The following is a 19,699-nucleotide window of genomic DNA, read 5'->3' on the forward strand; positions in this document are numbered from 1 at the left end:
GTAATATTGGTGGAAGCCGCAGGAGATGATCCTTAGAGACTTCTCGTTAGGGCATCTGATTGGCCACTGTGAGAACATGATGCTGGCCATACCCAGCAGGTGGTTCTTATATTATTTTCTCTTAGCACCTTACCAAACTATAAAGCCTAGGTTTCATTATAGGAAGTCTTGACAGTTAAACTCAACACCAACTAATAGTGTAGGAACGCTAATGAAGTGCTTCAACCTAAAAGCCCTGCAAAGGGTCTATTCCTGGTTGGATTGATAAACAAGGCGGCATATTATGGAAAATGTCAGAAGGACACCATGGCTGATGGTGGCTTCTGTATTCACATGGTGCTGTAGGAAAGTAAGATGAGACAGTGACAATCATCACTGCCGCCATCTGAGCTGAAGAGACCAGGATAGTGAAGGTGGTGAGGCCCTGATAGTTGAAAGTTATGAGAAAGCTAGAGCAATAATCCGCCAACGAATTTGGGACGTGGAACTACAATGCCACGTGAGCGAGATGAATAAACACCCAGGAATAAAAGATAATGGGAGAGGATTTACCCCAGCAAATTATTTGTCAAAATTACAAATACCTAAAGACAGACGGTTATTCACCCACTCTAGATTCAACATGCTGCCACCTGCCTTATTGCAGGGCAGATTTCAGGGTAAACCATACGCGGTCTGCCCCTGCGGCTTGATGGAGGTAGAAACTGTCTCTCATGCCTTGTTACGCTGCCGTTTCTACGGGGATATACGCTCGAAATTTATTATCCAAACTTCAATGTTTAAAATCCCTGGTAGAGGACAAGGATCCTGATATCATGTTAAGGGTAGCCAAATTCTGTGTGATTGCTATAAAACTTAGGGAACAAGCTGTACTACCATAATGATTAAGGTTTAAACGATAATTTTAGGTTATATGTTAATGACTAAGCTTTAATTTATATATATATTTAACTGTTGCTATATCTGTATTGTCCCTGTTATACCTAATTGCAAATTCAAACATCAAAAAAAGAAGAAGAAACTGCGGGAGGCAGTGGAAGACAGGAGTGCCTGGCGTGCTCTGGTCGATGGGGTCATGAAGAGTCGGACACGACTAAACGACTAAACAACAACAACAACAATTGTGTTTTATGACTTCCTTGATATTGTGTGTGGGCTGGAACTGTGACCGAAATAATAAAATTCATTCATTCAGTGAAGGTGGTGGAATTTTCCCAACTACTGCTGGCTAGCCACTGCTCTTTCCTGAGTAGAATGAATATCAGTTTACAGGAGTCACCCCTGTTTCATTGTGGGAGGGCAGCAATGGCAGAAGTGGAGGTGGCTGCCGTGTTCTGTGGCCTCAGTCCTCCATCTTGCTCAGAGGCCTCACCAAGGAAGCCATTGCCCCCCACCCCCCATTCCTAGACCATCCATGTTAGAGGGTAGGCTCTTGCTTGGCTATTCCTGCTGAGAGCACACCCCTTCAATTCGTCTCTCACTGTCCCCATGCCATAGGAGCCAGCAGTTACAAAATAAGGCAATGGCCCTTTAAAAGAACAGACAGGTGGTTGGTGTATGAATAAGAAAATGATGGTGATGGTGATTAGCTGGGCTACCAGCTGAAGGTGACAGAATAATAATAATTTATTATTTCTACCCTGTTCATCTGGCTGGGTTTCCCCAGCCCCTCTGGGTGGCTTCCAACAAAATATTAAAATACAATAGTCTATTAAATATTTAAAGCTTCCCTAAACAGGGCTGCCTTCAGATGTCTTCTAATAGTCTGGTAGGTGTTTTTCTCTTTGACATCTGTGGAGGGCATTCCACAGGGCGGGTGCCACTACCGAGAAGGCCCTCTGCCTGCTTCCCTGTAACTTGGCTTCTCACAGCGAGGGAACCGCCAGAAGGCCCTCGGCGCTGGACCTCAGTGTCCGGGCAGAATGATGGGGGTGTAGACGCTCCTTCAGGTATACTGGACCGAGGCCGTTCCATGCCACCAAGGCCACTTGGGTCTCAGATGACAGCAAGGGAACCAGAAGCACCCACAAGCTATCTAGCTGCTCCTTTTGAGGGAGTGTAACCACCCCAAAAAGCAAGCAGTCTCCCATCCATCCAGCCTTTGTTGTATCTGGATTAAGTTTATTGGCTCTTTTTAAGTCCATTACCAAGACCAGGCACCAGTTCAGCACATTCGTTGTAGAAGTAAATGAGAAGCAGAGCTGTGTATAATCAGCATACTGCTGACAACACACTCCAAAACTGTGGATGACCCCACGCAGCAGCTTCATATAGATATGAAATGGGGGATAGAATTGAACACTGAGGGACCCCACAATGCTGTCCATCCCCAACTTGGGGTTACCATGGTCAATGGTATCAAAAGACCAAGAAAGACTGAGACGTCAAGGAAGATTAACAGGGGTACATCACCCCTGTCCCCCTCCCGACAGAGGTCAACATAAAAGGTGACCAGGGCAGTTTCTATGCCAGTAGAAGTCCTAGTAGTGGTGGTGGCGATCCCAGGAACATACCCCTCCAATTCAATGCTTTGCAGTGATGAGCTACCTTAGGGAATTGCAATGCATTGCCTTAATTTATTTGCTGTTGTGTTTATTTTATATTTTACTTGTTTGAAATTGTACAAAGAGCAGTATATAAATGGCAACCAGATATATAAGAACTCCTGCAAAGGCATTAAGAATCAAGGTGTATCTGAAAGTGACAAAACCATTAGATTTATCTGTGCAAAATGAAATGAAATGAAATTGTGTTCCTCACTGCTAATTTTTATATATGATTTCTGTTTATCTCCATGTATATGTATATAGATATATATAGACACAAACTCTGCTACCTTTTTGTACTTGAAAGATTCACTGCTTTACTGTTTTTGTAAAGACGTTTTGGCCAACATTGCTCTTATCCATATGTTTTGACCTTGTCACAACCTAGCTGGTGCATTCCACAGACCTGATCTGCCTGAGATATTTAGCGTTCACCAGTGATGAGATCAGTTCCTTTGTATGCTATGCGTTAGCTGGGTTCCTTTTCTTTCTTTCTTTTACAGGGTTGGTAAAATGAAATAAAAACCTGGTAAAAACTCCAGCCATTTCTACAAAGGCGCTTTCTAACAGCTGAAACGGTTAGGAAACGGGAAATGAGTCTGACCTGAGGACCAAGAATTAATTGCAGATTATTAGAATAAAAGTATTGGAGAGGGGGAATTAGCCACTCGTTTTGAAGCTCCTTGCCGAACGGCGGAGCTGAAATTGTACTTTGTCAGTGCGAGCTCTTGCACCTCGCAGCTCAGGGTGAGGCGATGGAGATAAAGAGAGAAATGTAAAACACTGTGGAAACCAACCTCTGGGGACTTAATATTCTGATCAGCTCACCTCCAAACATCTGGCTCTTAAATGTTCAAGCGCAAAAAACAAGAGAGCTAATGAAAGCAGTGCATATTATCTCTCCCATCAATGCACCTCACAAACACCTGCTAAAATTAAAACAAATTGAATCTTGATTGCTGATTAAGTACCCCCTTCTTTAGCGAGATATTCTGCCATTATTTGCCCCTGGCCCACAATGCAGAAGATGATGAAATAGGTAGCCGTAGGCTGAAGGAGCAGAGGTTGTGGAGAGGCGATGAAGATGGAGACAGAAACAGATCGACATTCAAGGTGGGAACCTCCCGGGAAGTTATGACTAAGGAAGGGGTCCCTTGCTCAACTGACTGAAGGTCCAACCATCTCAGCTTTCTCTGTCCAACAGAGTGGGCAGCTAGCTCCCTAAGAACATAGGATGAGTTTGCTGGGTCAGGCCAACACACCATCTATTCTAACATCCTGTTCTCACAGTGGCCAACCAGGTATGGAAACCTGCGAGCAGAACCTGAGTGCAATAGAAGTCTTCCACCCCCTATGGCTTCCAGCAACTATTGCTGCCTCCAACTTATGAAGCAGAGCCTAACTCTCATGGTTAATAGCCATCAATAGTTCTCTCCTCCATGAATTTGTCTAATCCACTTTTAAAGCCTTCCATGCTGGTGCTCATTAGTGCTTGCTGTGTGTGCTGGGCCAGAGGGTAACCCGAGAAACGCGGTCCAGGTCCGGTCCAGAATCCGAAGGTTCTGCTAGAAGTCAGTCTGACAGGTCCAGGCAAGGACAGGTACAGGATCTCAGGCAGGATCTGGCATACAGCAATGTTGCTCCCACAACCTGGGGCAGGGTCCGACAGCCTTTTATCTTTGTTGGGGTAACGGCTGGTCCTGAACCCCCAGCGAGTCACCTCCCTGTTTCACCCGAAGGCAAGCACTCCTTCTGCGAGTACTCAGGTCTCTCCTTCTCTCAGACCTTAGTCTCTGCAGCTCGGGAGACGTCGGTGGATTACTAGACCCAGAGGCCGCCTCAGCCTCCCCTGACCCAACCGGTAGTGGAGCAGCTGTAAGTGATGGCCCAGCTGAAGGCAACAAGGTAATCCCTGCATCTGGAGCCAGGGCAGGATCAGGCCCCTGACTCGGCCCAGCTGGTGTTTGTTGCAGGGGAACCTGTGCAGACTGGGACTCTTCTGGTTCCGAGTCTGAGCCTGAGTCTCAGGCCATCACACTGTGGGAGTGAGTTCCATGGTTTAACTACGTACTCTGTAAAAGAAGTATTTTATTGTATGTGTCCTGAATCTTCCAATGCTCAGCTTCATGGATGTCCACAATTTCTAGTGTTATGCGGGAGGGAGAAACACTTTTCTCTGTTTCCGTTTTCTCCACGCACATCAAACGCTTCTATCTTTCCCCCCTCTCTTACTTGGTTTTTCTCTAAACTAAAAAGTCCCAAACGTGTCAACCTTTCTACAGAAGGAATTCACTCCACCACCTTGATCATTTTGGTTCACAAGAAAGGTTCCCTTGTTGTTTGCCCCCAGTACCTAATGTTTAGGTGGGAATCAGCCAGTCTTTTTGATCAACAAGCCCAGCATTGTTTAAGCTGATGGGGGGCAGCTACAGACTTGGCCACAATAAGGAAATTTTGCTCATGGTATGACTATTTTCCACCTACCCATTTCGACTCTCTGCATAACCTAGCGATTCTAAAATATAGACACGCTTTTACCCTCGCAAGATTGAAGGTATTGCTCTCAGCTGTACTTGAGGGGCGATTCCAACAGATTTCACACGAAAAACGCTTATGTCCCTGTTGAGATGGCAGTACCGAATTGGTGGTGCATGCCCTTCTGTCTTGCACTCTTTATAAAGACTTGAGGAATGAGATTATCACCCCTCTTTTGTTGTCCATTCCAGGTCGGCCAACCACTGCCACAGTGCCCTCTCTCTTGGCAGATCAAGATGAGCAGGTGACAGCAAAGGTTGCAAAGTTTTTAGCTGGGGCGATCAGAATAAGGTCCACAATTTGACTGTTGATTCAGGACAGTGGCGTAGCGTGGGTTGTCAGCACCCGGGGCAAGGCAAGTAATTTGCGCCCCCTAACCCGTGGATTTGCGCCCCCTAACCCTAACCCCCAGATGTTGCGCCCGGTGTGGCCGGCCCCCCCTGCACCCCCCACGCTACGCCACTGATTCAGGAGCCTACAGTGTTTTTTATATAATCAATTTTTTTTATTTCTGTTCTTTGTATCGCGTTCTTGTTTTGTTGCTATGGCCAAGGGCTGACGCAAATAAAGATTCATTCATTCATTCCCAGGCAGAGATCTTCCATGCACTTGATCCTTTTCACCAGAGATCTGAACCTGGGGCATTCCGTTGTTGCCTCGCTGAGCCCTGAGCTAGATCAGATGAATGGAGGAGGGGAAAGGAATTTGTAGCTGTGACCAGAGCAGGGAGGCACTAGGCTTCTGCTATCTGTTGGCCTCTTTCATTCACCTTTGCAGCCCAAATCTTTATTTTAGAATATAGGTCCCAGGGCTGCATTGTTCATTAATTAGTTTGTGGGTATCAACACTCACTCTATTTCTCTTATGTACCTGGGTGTGTTTATACAGTGGTACCCCGGGTTACATACGTTTCAGGTTACAGACTCCGCTAACCCAGAAATAGTACCTCGGGTTAAGAACTTTGCTTCAGGATGAGAACAGAAATCGTGTTCCAGTGGCGCGGTGGCAGTGGGAGGCCCCATTAGCTAAAGTGGTACCTCAAGTTAAGAGCAGTTTCAGGTTAAGAACGGACCTCCAGGACGAATTAAGTTATTAACCCAAGGGTACCACTGTACTGATATTCATTTTTAAAATATCAAAGTGGTTTACAACAACAGTACAGTGGTACCTCGGGTTAAGAATGTAATTCATTCTGAAGGTTGGTTCTTAACCTGAAACGGTTCTAAACCTGAGGTACCACTTTATCTAATGGGGTCTCCCGCTGCTGCCATGCTGCCAGAACATGATTTCTGTTCTCATCCTGAAGCAAAATTCTTAACCCGAGGTACTATTTCTGGGTTAGCAGAGTCTGTAACCTGAAACGTATGTAACCTGAAGCGTCTGTAACTCGAGGTACCACTGTAATGGTCTAAAACATTTTTTACTTTGGTCTCCCCACTCATTCTTTTTTCCCTTACCACCCCCTGTTTAAATCAAAAGATAACATTTTCTCATGTACTTAAAAATTTGGGGTTCCCTTCTTCTGTGACCAAGCTATTGCCCTACGTCATCAGATTACTGAGAAATGAAAAGGGATCACATGCAATTGGCTGAGAAGTTACCAAATAAGTCAATTCATTTCATCTCTTAGGTTTCCTGACCGCTGTCACAATTTGAAACCGTTTTAATTTTGCCTGCAACTTGGATTAAGGGTTTGGTTTCCCAAATAACACAAGGCTTTTCATCTCCTTGTTCTCCTTTGTTAGGCTTGAAATCCCTCTGGGAACAGGGCTTTTGAAATGAAGTCGACACAATTAGCTGGAATAAGATCCGGTCTAAGAAAACCTCTAGCACTGTTTCAGCTATCATTGGGGAAAATTCTATTAAAATGGTTTTACACTCCAGTCAGAATGGCATCCAGTCAGGGAACAGGTAATAAGCTTTGTTGGTTGATTGTGGCTCCAGTGGGACATATCAGCATATTTGGTGGCCCTGCCCAACAGTTTACACCCTTTGGCATTAATTTCTGAAATTTGTGTCACTGTTGGTCACACCATACATGTGAACCATGTCTTGTGCTTGCTGTCTATTTTTAAAGGGAGTAACTCTTTGTTTTGAAGCCTCTTGTTATTTACTTGTTGCTGCTTTCCAGATTTGTAATTGCCCAGAACTCGAAAAATGTCTCAAGCCTCTGAGCACCTGGATCATAGAATCACAGAATTGTAGAATTGAAAGGGACCGTGAGGATCATCTAGTCCAATACTTGCCTACCATGGGGCTCGAACCCAGGACCTTGAGATTAAGAGTCTCATGCTGTACTGGCTGAGCTATCTGTTTGCCACGTTGTATGACATATCGCAGAAAAACTCACCCACCACTTGCAAATATTAGGTTGAAATGCACAGCCTGAATACTCTGAAGCTCTTCGGTGGTTTATTATGAGTTGCGTGTCGAGGTCCCCAAGCCACCCCTCAAATAACTCACAGCTCACACATAATTTTTTGTTTAAGTTTTTTGGCATAATTTTTGGCCACAACTTTATTAAAATACATATCTGTGAGTGGTTGCTTAGGCATTGGTTAAGACTATCTGTTCCCCCTCCTGGGACAGAACTGACTTCTGAATTCCCTTGGAAGCCAGTGAAGGGAAAACAATATTGGGGAGCAATGGAGCTGAGTCACAGGCCCTCACCGCTCACCCTGGGCTTGCCGGCCCTAGTCCCATTTCAGGGATTGGACAAAATCGTGGCAAGCCCCTGGATTCCTTTAATGGAATTCCCTTCAGCACCACCATTGGAGGGGCAGGCCCAGCCTATCCTTACCCTTCCTCCAACCAATTTTTATAACCAATGCCTAACTGCAACCTTACAAGTTGTGACGAATTGCTAAGTAGTAGGCAAAACCAAATGGCACCAGCCAATCAGCCAAATGGACAAAATTCCTACCAGGCCCCTGCCCCAACGGCAGATGACCCCATGACAGGCATAGCAAGGTCAACCGGAACTCAGGGCGGGCGGGCGGGCGGGTGATCTGATGCACTCAGCGAAAGAGAAAGCAATAAGCTGAGTGCCCCAATATTTAAAGCCTTCGGTCCCACCCACCACATTGCAACATGCAATTTGCCACAGCAACCCGGCCATCCAATCATTGCCCCAGGTCAGCCTTCTTTTAACCCTTCCTGGCAACAGAGGGATGGCTCAGCAGACCCCACCGCAACACGTGGCTCTCATTTCAGGGAAAACACGCTATATATGAACACTCTTTCCCATTTAAACCTTGTACCTGCCAAATATGGCTTTATATAGAAGTATTCATGACATCTATATATTTATCTATGTTCAAATAACTTGTTGTGCCTTTGGGTCTTCAATCAGATTGCATGACAACCTCTTGCCACCCATGTCCACACACTCCCTATTTTTCTTCTTCTCATCCCTTCCCCACAGGGTGAAAATAATGAATAGCCAGGATGCTGTACTAGATGGACCACTGGCCTGATCCTGCGGACTCTTTCAATGTCCTTTTTTGTTGTTACTGAAAGAACAAGCAGTTTGCTTACTTTGCAATGCACGATCCCTATTGTCAAGGCTCGGCTGATGGCTGAGTGTTTATTTTGATTAATATTTTTATTCACGATAAAATGAAATGAAAATAAATTCGAGATCTTGGGCTAGCTCAAGTAGATTTCCAGGATGTAAAGCGCTTGATAAACACGGCTGTATTTATGACCCTGCCACATTCGTTGTGCTGTTAAAGTAATCAAGTCGGAGTCTATCCATAACTATACAAGTAAGAGGGAAAACAACACTGTATAAATCCTTCTTGTTGACACCATCTACAAAATCTTGGATTTTCCTATCACTCACAGAAAGGTCGTCGTGGTACCTGTGTCTGGTGTATGCTTCTCATCAATGGTTATTATATCCTGAACTGAGAATTACCTTCCACAATGTCAGAGCAGAACCTTGAAACAAAAAAAGGAAAATGAACGCCCTGAATAACTCACTATTGCTTGACTTCTCGGTCTTATTGCATTCTAAATTATTTAAATATACTATTAGACATTATATTGGGGGGGGCTCAGAGGATGGAGAAGGAAACAGATGTTTTCTAATTATGAACCGATTTTTACAGTGCGATAGTGTCACGTATTTAAATTACAAATACAGATTTTTTAGCATTCCAGCTGTGCTTTACAAGGGTTTAATTTGCTTCTTCTGATATGTCACATCGCACCTGCCTTTTAAAACTCCCGTAAATGTAAAACATTTGTCAAGCGCACTTATTAAGGCATGCAGAAGAAATCGAAAGGATCCTCACAAGAGGAAGGAAGGCAGCCATGGAAAAAGCCAGTGCCGAAGACAGTAAACAGGTTTCGAAATAACATTTACAAATATTTGGGAGGTGGGCAATGAGGTTCTAAAGGATACGTTGATGCGTATTACTGCTGTGGCAAAAAAATTAGCTGGCTCTTTCCTCCCAATCATTCTCCATCCATATACAAGGGGAGTGGATTGCATTTGGAAATTGCTAAGGGGACGGAAATGCTTCATGAAATTCTTGTGAGCGCGGTGCAGGGTCTGTTGGGCTTATTGAACTTGCAAGGGGGTTTTGTGAGTGACCTTTCTTTCATTCCACAGGTCATCTCTCCAGTGACCTGTCCTCTGCAGCCCTCCTGGATTCCTGTGCTTTCTGAAAACCCCCAGCTGAAGTCCTCAGCTAGACATTCCTGTAAGCGCCAGGAGGTGAGGATGTTGCTTACCGTGTGCCTGACAGCTGGTCTTTTCTTTCTTTTCTTTTTTTAAAGAAATCAGAGAGGAAATGTGTCATAGGGAGGTTAGGTAAAAGGCAGACCCCCCCTTAAAAATCAACCAGACCTTCCAACATTTGATAAAAATTAGGGCACGTGTCTTTTGGTGTGGCCAGCGGCATAGCAAGCCAATCGAGCGCCTGGGCAGCATGCATGCCATGCGCCAAGGGGCAGGGGCAGCCGCCCGCAGGGCTGCCGAGGAGTCTCTCCGCCTCCTCCTACTCAGCCACCCTACAGCTGAGGGGGAGGCGGCGGGTAGACCACTTGGGACGGCAGGGAGCCTGTGGGCACCCAAGCCATTGCGTTACTCCCAGGAAAGATGCGTGGCTGGGGCGTGCTGCAGGCCCCATGGTGAGTGCCACCTGTCATTTTGTCACCCCCTTCAGTGGTGACACTCGGGGGCAGACCGCCCCCAACCGCCCCCCATTCCTCCAACCTTCTGATCAGCAAGCCCAAGAGGCTTAGTGGTTTCGACCACAGCGCTCTAGTCTGAGCTCAATCCCGGGACATCCCACGCTCATATCAGAAACCTGTAATTCTATGGATATTGAATTGAAATACTTTATTGTCAATTGTACAACTTGTATACAGTGAGATTACACGAGCACACACACCCCACTCAGCTATCTTAGTCTTAATTCCCCTTGTTTACTGACGCACACCCACCAAACCCAAAAGTCAGTTGCCCTGTTGTTATCTTTTCATTCAGCAGCCTAAAGCCCATGGATAGAAGCTGTTCTTTACCCTGTTGGTGCGACTAATCATGCTTCTATATCTTCTGCCCGAGGGCAGGAGATCAAGAAAGTGCCGGCCATGGTGTGAATCATCCCTGAGAATTTTCCTCACTCTCCTGAGGCAACGTTCTTCCGCTATTTCATCCAGCGGATTCACGGGACAGCCCATAATATCTTGTGCTGTATTCACCACCCTCTGTAGGCACTTCCTATCAGTTGATGTCAAACCAGCGTACCACACCGTGATGCAGTATGAAAGGACACTTTCTATTGTTGACCAGGCAACAATTCTATCCCCGGCAAAGAGGCATCTAGCTGGCTACTTTGAGAGCAGGATACTGGTTGAGAGGAGACATTGACATGTTCCAGAAGGTTCTTCTTTTGTCTTAACATCTAAAAACATTTGCCATGTTTTGTAACCCTGTCCCCAAAGTCTGCTCTTTCAAGGCCTAACTACTACCAGGACACCAATTAAGCCAACATTCAAAAAGAAGTTCTAATGTCCATATTTTGATTCAGCAGATCTTGCACTTGTACAACTTCAATTGACTCTAGAGTATGTTTATATATAATATATCCATAAACTCTTGGGTTAAATGGAGGATAGATTTCAAAAATTGTTTTCTTTTAATTAGTAGCCTTCATTATATATTTTTTGCTAATCTCAAAGTTAAGCAGTTTCCAGAGATGGCCTAATCTTTCTTAATGGCTCTGTTGGCGTCATGGACATTTCACCTCCTCTTCACCAAAATGGAATCTTTTCCTGCTTACACATCCTCAACCTGCTCAAGCATTGAAAGCCAATAAAACCAAATGCTTTATTAATTTAGACTTGCTGAATTTGCTGAACAGAAATATTTTCAATTTGATATTTTTATGGAAGCAGCACAGAAAATGTGCCTGGACCTTCTTCTGTGCATCTCAGTGATTGTCTATAGGTTGGCTTTCACACAATGGGAGCCTAGACTCAAGAACTGAAGAAGAGTCTGCTGGCCCGTCAAGGCCAGCAACCTGTTCTCACACTGGCCAACCAGATGTAAGCAGGAAACCCGCAAGCAGAACCCAAACACAGGAGCAGCTCCCCTCCTGTGGTTTCCAGCAACTATTATTCAGAATCATTACTACCTCTGACCATGGAGGTAGCACATAGTCTACATCTACATTGGCTTCCAGCACAATTCAAAGTGTTGGGGCTGACCTAAACAGATTCAGCCCTGTATACCTGAAGGAGCGTCTCCACCCAGTGTTCAGCCCAGATACTGAGGTCCAGCTCTGAGGGCCTTCTGGCGGTTCCCTCATTGTGAGAAGCAAAGCTACAGGAAACCAGGCAGAGGGCCTTCTCAGCAGTGGCTCCCTCTCTGTTGAATACCCTTCCATCAGATGTCAAGGAGATAAAGAACTACACAAATTTTAACAACAACAACAACAATTTATTTATACCCCGCCAATCTGGTTGGGTTTCCCCAGCCACTCTGGGCGGCTTTCAACAGAATATTAAAATACAACAGCCTATTAAGCAATAGAGCCAGTATGGTGTAGTGGTTAAGAATGGTAGACTCATAATCTGGTGAACCAGGTTCGCGTCTCCGCTCCTCCACATGCAGCTACTGGGTGACCTTGGGCTAATCACACTTCTCTGAAGTCTCTCAGCCTCACTCACCTCACAGAGTGTTTGTTGTAGGGGAGGAAGGGAAAGGAGATTGTGAGCCACTTTGAGATTCCTTTGGGTAGTGATAAAGCGTGCACGTGACCCAGAGCTTCCTCTTTTGGTGTGTGCATTCGGAACACCCGCCCACCTCTCCCTATTTTTAGGGCTTGTTGTGCTTGACCTTCCTATGCCATCATGTGTTGTCTGTCTTTGAGACAGGGGCATGGCAAGAACTTTCCCCACTTGGCTGATTGGCTGTTGCCATTTGTGTTTCACCTACTGTGTAGCAAATTGTCACAACTTGTAAGGTTGCAGATAGGCTCTGGTTCAGGTGATAGGGATGGGAGAACGCTCTCGCCATCCCTATGTGAAGGGTATTCCGTTAAAGTAATCCAGGGACTTGATGGTTTGGTCAACCCCTGGGAGGGGGTGCCTGAGTCCAGGGGGACATTTGGGTGGCGGAGTTAGCCCATGCCCGGCTTTCTGCTTATCCAGGTGTTCCAGGTGTTCACCCTTGGCTGACCTGTGCTGGTGCCCTGGGTCAGCGCTACCTGCATGGCAGGGAGCTAGTCGAACCAGAGCCTATGCAACCAGTCACTTTCTGTAATCAATAAAGCTGAGGCCTAAATTCTGCCAAAAACCAAACCAAAAATTTGAGTCAAGTGTGAATTTATTTGGTGGGGGGGGGGGTTCTGGGTCTGAACACGCAAGAAGAGTCTGGTTCTGTGGGATGAGCAGTCTGAATCATAGAATCATAGAGTTGGAATAGACCACAAGGGCCATCGAGTCCAACCCCCTGCCAAGCAGGAAACACCATCAGAGCACTCCTGACATATGGTTGTCAAGCCTCTGCTTAAAGACCTCCAAAGTAGGAGACTCCACCACACTCCTTGGCAGCAAATTCCACTGTCGAACAGCTCTCACTGTCAGGAAGTTCTTCCTAATGTTTAGGTGGAATCTTCTTTCTTGTAGTTTGGATCCATTGCTCCGTGTCCGCTTCTCCGGAGCAGCAGAAAACAGCCTTTCTCCCTCCTCCATGTGACATCCTTTTATATATTTGAACATGGCTATCATATCACCCCTTAACCTCCTCTTCTCCAGGCTAAACATGCCCAGCTCCCTTAGCCGTTCCTCATAAGGCATCGTTTCCAGGCCTTTGACCATTTTGGTTGCCCTCCTCTGGACACGTTCCAGTTTGTCAGTGTCCTTCTTGAATTGTGGTGCCCAGAACTGGACACAGTACTCCAGGTGAGGTCTGACCAGAGCAGAATACAGTGGCACTATTACTTCCCTTGATCTAGATGCTATACTCCTATTGATGCAGCCCAGTCTGAATAGCCAACCAGATACCTATGGAAAACCCTCCAGTTCATGTACTGACTGGTTAGATGCAGAGGAATGGTGGTGGTGGGGAACCAGCTGAGGAACCAGCCGGGGAACCATCAAGGGAAGAAGGCTCAGAGCCTGGTTAGTGGTGGTGGGACAACAATGGGTGGTCATAGAGAGAAGAGGGAGAAGACTGTGAGGAGGTGTTGGAAGCTGAGGGGGAAACAGGGCTTAGTGAGTTGGGAGCATCTGTGGCAGAGAGGAGTCCAGAATCTAATGGCAGAAGCTGATACATGGGAGGAGAGAGGCCAAGAGGCAGAGAAAAGTTGGGCTGGTGAAGAATCATGGGTGACCCTCCCACTGCGGCAAGCTCCCCTCCCCTCTTGTCTCACAGAACAAGAAGAGGGCTGAAATGAGTGGAGTCAGTGGCGTAGCGTGGGGGGTGCCAGGGGTGCCAGCCGCACCGGGTGCAACATTTGGGGGGGCGCATTTGGCCGGCCCCCCTCGAGGAAGCGGGAACCTCTCCAAGGCGCAGCGCGCCGTCGGTGGAGGAAAAGAGCCGTGCAGCAGCAGCAGCAAAGCCGGGAGGAGGAGGAGGTGGAGCGAGCCTGCTAATTGCTTGCTGGCAATTAAGCGGAAGGCTGCTCCGAAGCCTGGCGGCGGGAGGAGGTCTCTCCGCCCCACCGCCAGCCTTCGGAAGGCTCCTCCGAAGCCTGCGGTGGGGTGGAGAGACCTCCTCCCGCCGCCAGCCTTCGGAAGGCTGCTCCGAAGCCTGGCGGTGGGGCGGAGAGACCTTCTCCCTGCGCCAGCCTTCGGATGGCTGTCCTGAAGACTTGTGGTGGGAGCAGTGGCGTAGCGTGGGGGGTGCAGGGGGGCCTGCCGCACCTGGCGCAACATCTGGGGGGGCGCGGAAGAGACTCGAATGCTAAAATCCATGGGTTAGGGGGCGCAAATTACTTGCCTTGCCCCGGGTGCTGAGAACCCACGCTACGCCACTGAGTGGAGTAGCAGCCAGCTGCACACGGGCACAGTCTCTGATTGCTTGGGGGGAAAGCTCTGGAAAGGAGGGACTTAGGCAGCTGTGGAGAGGCAGGGAGTTTCAATCTCAGCAACTGACTCATGGTGTAAGACCTACTGAGGATGAGCTGCTGTGTTCATTAGACACTTAGCCAAGTCTGTGCAGATCTTGTTTTTGCTAATAAAGTGTTAACTCCAGCTTTGAGCGGTGTGATTTACTGTCAGCTCACTCTTTGATATCAAGTAGGACATGAGTGAATTCTCCAGCTGCTAAGATTTCCATGAAGGCAGCATCAGATTTTTCACCATAGCCAGGGAAACCTAGTGATGTTTTTGGAAGTGCTCATACAATCATTCTCCAGGCCTGAGATTCCACACTTCTACTACAGATGCTGCTGCAGTGGTCAAAACTTGTAGCAAGGTAAGATTTTCCACTTCACAGTGGAATTCACAGTTTGCACCACCTCTCAGGCAGCAACATGGGCCAACCGATTGGATTAGGGTCTCCAAGATAAAGCCAGTCCCGTTCATGGAACCATCAGAAAGGTTGATGTGCAAAAGAATTTTCCTGAATGTTTACACCGCCCATAAATATAAATCAATTACTTATTATTTCATTAAACCGAAGATGGAAAGAACTCATTCCTGGCTCTTTCGGTTTGCCTCCTGGGGTCTTAGATAGCTTTCTCTGTCAAATTAAAAGGGAAGAAAAGATAAATAAACATGAGAAATTAAAATTGTCTAGGTGTGTTAAAAAATAAAGAGAGGAGGAGGTGTTGTGGGGGAGAGGTAGAAAATAGATAGGAATGATGTTCTGCAATTATTACCGGAGCTAAGAGAAACAAAATTACTTGATCATAAATTCAGGATAATCTGGTTTTCTTTATGAGTTTCCATTTTATTAATGAAAGGAAGGCAACACCTTAGTGTACCCGGATGAATTAAAATGACTATTTCAAGCAGACACCCTCCGTAGGGGTCTTTAATAGAATCTGCAAGCGATTCCGAAGCCAAATAATTTAGCTGTATTGAAGGCAATATTAATGGCTAACCTCTTCACATGAATCAGATGATCTGGAGACTTTCCAGGAGTGCAGTGGACCTTTTCCTGCACTCTTTGATTGGCCCAGCCTGGAGACAAATCTGACTAATAGTAATAATAATAATAATAATAATAATAATAATAATAATAATAATAACAACAACAATAGAATCATGTGACTAATTAAAAGCCCAAATGGAGATTTTTAACTTTCCTCCCCTGCCGAAGATTTAACTCACTTACACCACTTTGAACACCCCCACACGTACACATGGAATTGACATTTGCAAAACAAATACCACACAACTTCTGTTTGCATTCAACTCCTTAAAGGAGCTCCCTTGATCAGGCCCAGGAATACCTCTACTAGTGTTATTATTGCTCCTATTATCATAAATCCTTTTATTACTGAGCTCCAGCACCTATCAGTTTTGGAAGCAAACAGGCTCATCCCCAAATAATGTATTTTATTTCTGTCTGCATGCAAAACATTTCCAGACCACCCTTCTTTCATGCAGATTATCCTGCCGATATGCAATAGGCATGGATAAAATCAAACAGGCCACAAACTCACTCGCTCGCTCACATTGAATTTATTGAATAAAATCATCATCATGAAAATTAGAGAAAACTAAAAAAAATCAGAGCAGACTTAGGGAACAATCCAAACCCAAGATCCACTGGGATGAGTGAATTAGGTTCCAACAGCTGATTCCTATGCTCCGCTAACCCCCTTATTTCAGCTCATAGAATCATAGAATCATAGAGTTGGAATAGACCACAAGGGCCATCGAGTCCAACCCCCTGCCAAGCAGGAAACACCATCAGAGCACTCCTGACATATGGTTGTCAAGCCTCTGCTTAAAGACCTCCAAGGAAGGAGACTCCACCATGCTCCTTGGCAGCAAATTCCACTGTCGAACAGCTCTTACTGTCAGGAAGTTCTTCCTAATGTTTAGGTGGAATCTTCTTTCTTGTAGTTTGGATCCATTGCTCCGTGTCCGCTTCTCTGGAGCAGCAGAAAACAACCTTTCTCCCTCCTCTATGTGACATCCTTTGATATATTTGAACATGGCTATCATATCACCCCTTAACCTCCTCTTCTCCAGGCTAAACATGCCCAGCTCCCTTAGCCGTTCCTCATAAGGCATCGTTTCCAGACCTTTGACCATTTTGCTTGCCCTCCTCTGGACACGTTCCAGTTTGTCAGTGTCCTTCTTGAATTGTGGTGCCCAGAACTGGACACAGTACTCCAGGTGTGGTCTGACCAGAGCAGAATACAGTGGCACTATTACTTCCCTTGATCTAGATGCTATACTCCTATTGATGCAGCCCAGAATTGCATTGGCTTTTTTAGCTGCCGCGTCACACTGTTGGCTCATGTCAAGTTTGTGGTCAACCAAGACTCCTAGATCCTTTTCATATGTACTGCTCTCAAGCCAGGTGTCACCCATCTTGTATTTGTGCCTCTCATTTTTTTTTTTTGCCCAAGTGCAATACTTTACATTTCTCCCTGTTAAAATTCATCTTGTTTGTTTTTGCCCAGTTCTCTAATCTGTCAAGGTCGTTTTGAAGTGTGATCCTGTCCTCTGGGGTGTTAGCCACCCCTCCCAGTTTGGTGTCATCTGCAAATTTGATCAGGATGCCCTTGAGTCCATCATCCAAGTCGTTGATAAAGATGTTGAATAAGACCGGGCCCAAGACAGAACCCTGTGGCACCCCACTAGTCACTCTTCTCCAGGATGAAGAGGAACCATTGATGAGCACCCTTTGGGTTCGGTCAGTCAGCCAGTTACAAATCCACTGAGTGGTAGCATAGTCAAGACCGCATTTTACCAGCTTCTTTACAAGAATATCATGGGGCACCTTGTCAAATGCCTTGCTGAAATCAAGGTAGGCTACATCCACTGCGTTCCCTTCATCTACCAGGCTTGTAATTCTGTCAAAAAACGAGATCAGGTTAGTCTGACATGACTTATTTTTCAGAAATCCATGCTGACTATTGGTGATCACAGCATTCGTTTCTTTTTTAAAAAAATAAATATATTTATTAACTTTTCCGAGGTTATACAAAAAAAGCAAAAAACAAAAATGCAAAGAAACACACACACAAGAAAACCCTTTTGCTCCTCCTTCAGCTGCTGCCCTGCAAGCTCTGATAAGCTCTGATAAGCTCCCCCCACAGCTAATCACCTGACTCAACAGAAACCCTGCCCCCTCTGACCTTTGCACAGGGAGAGCAGCTAATCAGCCACAAAGAAACACACACACAAGAAAACCCTTTTGCTCCTTCTTTAGCTGCTGCCCTGCAAGCTCTCATGTCTCATGTCTCTCATCTTTCTCTTGGCAATGCCCCATAGATTTTCTATGGGGTTCAGGTCAGGCGAGTTTGCTGGCCAATCAAGCACAGTAATCCCATGGGCATTGAACCAGTGTGGGCAGGTGACAAAGTCCTTCTGGAAAATGAAATCAGCATCCCCATAAAGCTCATCTGCAGAAGGAAGCATGAAGTGCTCCAAAATCTCCTGGTAGATTGCTGTGTTGACCCTGGACTTAATGAAGCACAGTGGACCAACACCAGCTGATGACATGGCTCTCCAAATCAACACAGACCGTGGAAACTTCACATTGGACCTCAAGCATCTGGGATTGTGTGCCTCCCCATTCTTCCTCCAGACTCTGGGTCCTTGGTTTCCAAATGAGATGCAAAAGCTGCTCTCATCAAAAAAGAGATCTGGCTTGGTTTCCCCAATCACTGGGCAGTTTCCAACAGAACAACAACAACAACGCGATAAAACATCAATCATTAAAAACTTACCTAATAGAATCATAGAATCATAGAGTTGGAATAGACCACAAGGGCCATCGAGTCCAACCCCCTGTTTTCTAGAAGTCAGATAGTTGTTTATTTCCTTGACATCTGATGGGAGGGCGTTCCACAGGGCGGGTGCCACTACCGAGAAGGCCCTCTGCCTGCTCCCCTGTAACTTCACTTCTCTCAGTGATTTTATTGGGCAAAGTGGGGGATACCAAAAGCAGATTTTAAAAAATTATGTATGCAACAACAGCAGCTAGAATTATTTTAGCCCCCGAATGGAAACAAGAAGAAATATCTACGAAAGAAGAGTGGCAGATGAAACTGATGGACTTTGCAGAACTGGCAAAGCTGACTGGAAAAATCCGAAACCAGCATGATCAAGCATTCCAAAAGGACTGGAGCAAATTTATACAATATTTGAAGGACAACTGTAAACAATTAACAACACTAGCGGGATTGTAAGAAGACTTATAAGGATCACTGTTTTTACCTTTTTATATTTATTTAAAAATTGTGATATTCCAAATGAGGGAAACGTAAATTGGAAGATGTATAAATGCAATGTTATAAAGATCAGTTTTGAAAACCAAGAGGGGGAGTCGTTACGCTCTTAAGAGCAAAAGAAGTAAATTGGATAAATGAGGATGTGTTTAAATATTATAAAATGGAAAATTAATAAAAAAAATCATTATAAAATATAAAAATAACATGGGGTGTTGCCACGTTTAAAATTTATGACGTGAATGTGGCCTTGAACTGATAACACGTTGTGGAACGAGATCCAGCCACTGTTTTGTTTTGCTGCGAAAATAAAACTGGACAACCGAAGAACACATTGGGGTTATGGTTGTTTTACGTGCGAATAATGTAATAACATATAGTTTTGCCCTGAGTGACATTTAAGGTCATTTATACAAGTGTGTTGAATCCTGATAAGAGGTGATGAGTCCTTGGTCATTTCTAGATTGATGGTAGGAAGGAAGCAGGTAATGCGAGCCGTCTTGGTTGGCAGGGTGGAGACTAAAGTATAAGATTCAAATGCCCAGCTGTTTGTTTTTTCCCCTGCCTACTAATTTGAATAACAAAAATAGCACATGCTAAAATGAATGCTCTAGGAGCTATGAGGAATAAGCTTTAAAACCCATTGAAACAGAGAAATGTTTCAGGAGCCATATGGGGAAGTGGGGGAGAGAAGGGGAGACGAAGAGAAAACAGAGGAACATTTGATTTCCAGCTGAAGTTTCT

Source organism: Podarcis vaucheri (genome assembly GCF_965113315.1).
Source record: "Podarcis vaucheri genome assembly, chromosome: 3".
NCBI lineage: Eukaryota > Metazoa > Chordata > Lepidosauria > Squamata > Lacertidae > Podarcis > Podarcis vaucheri.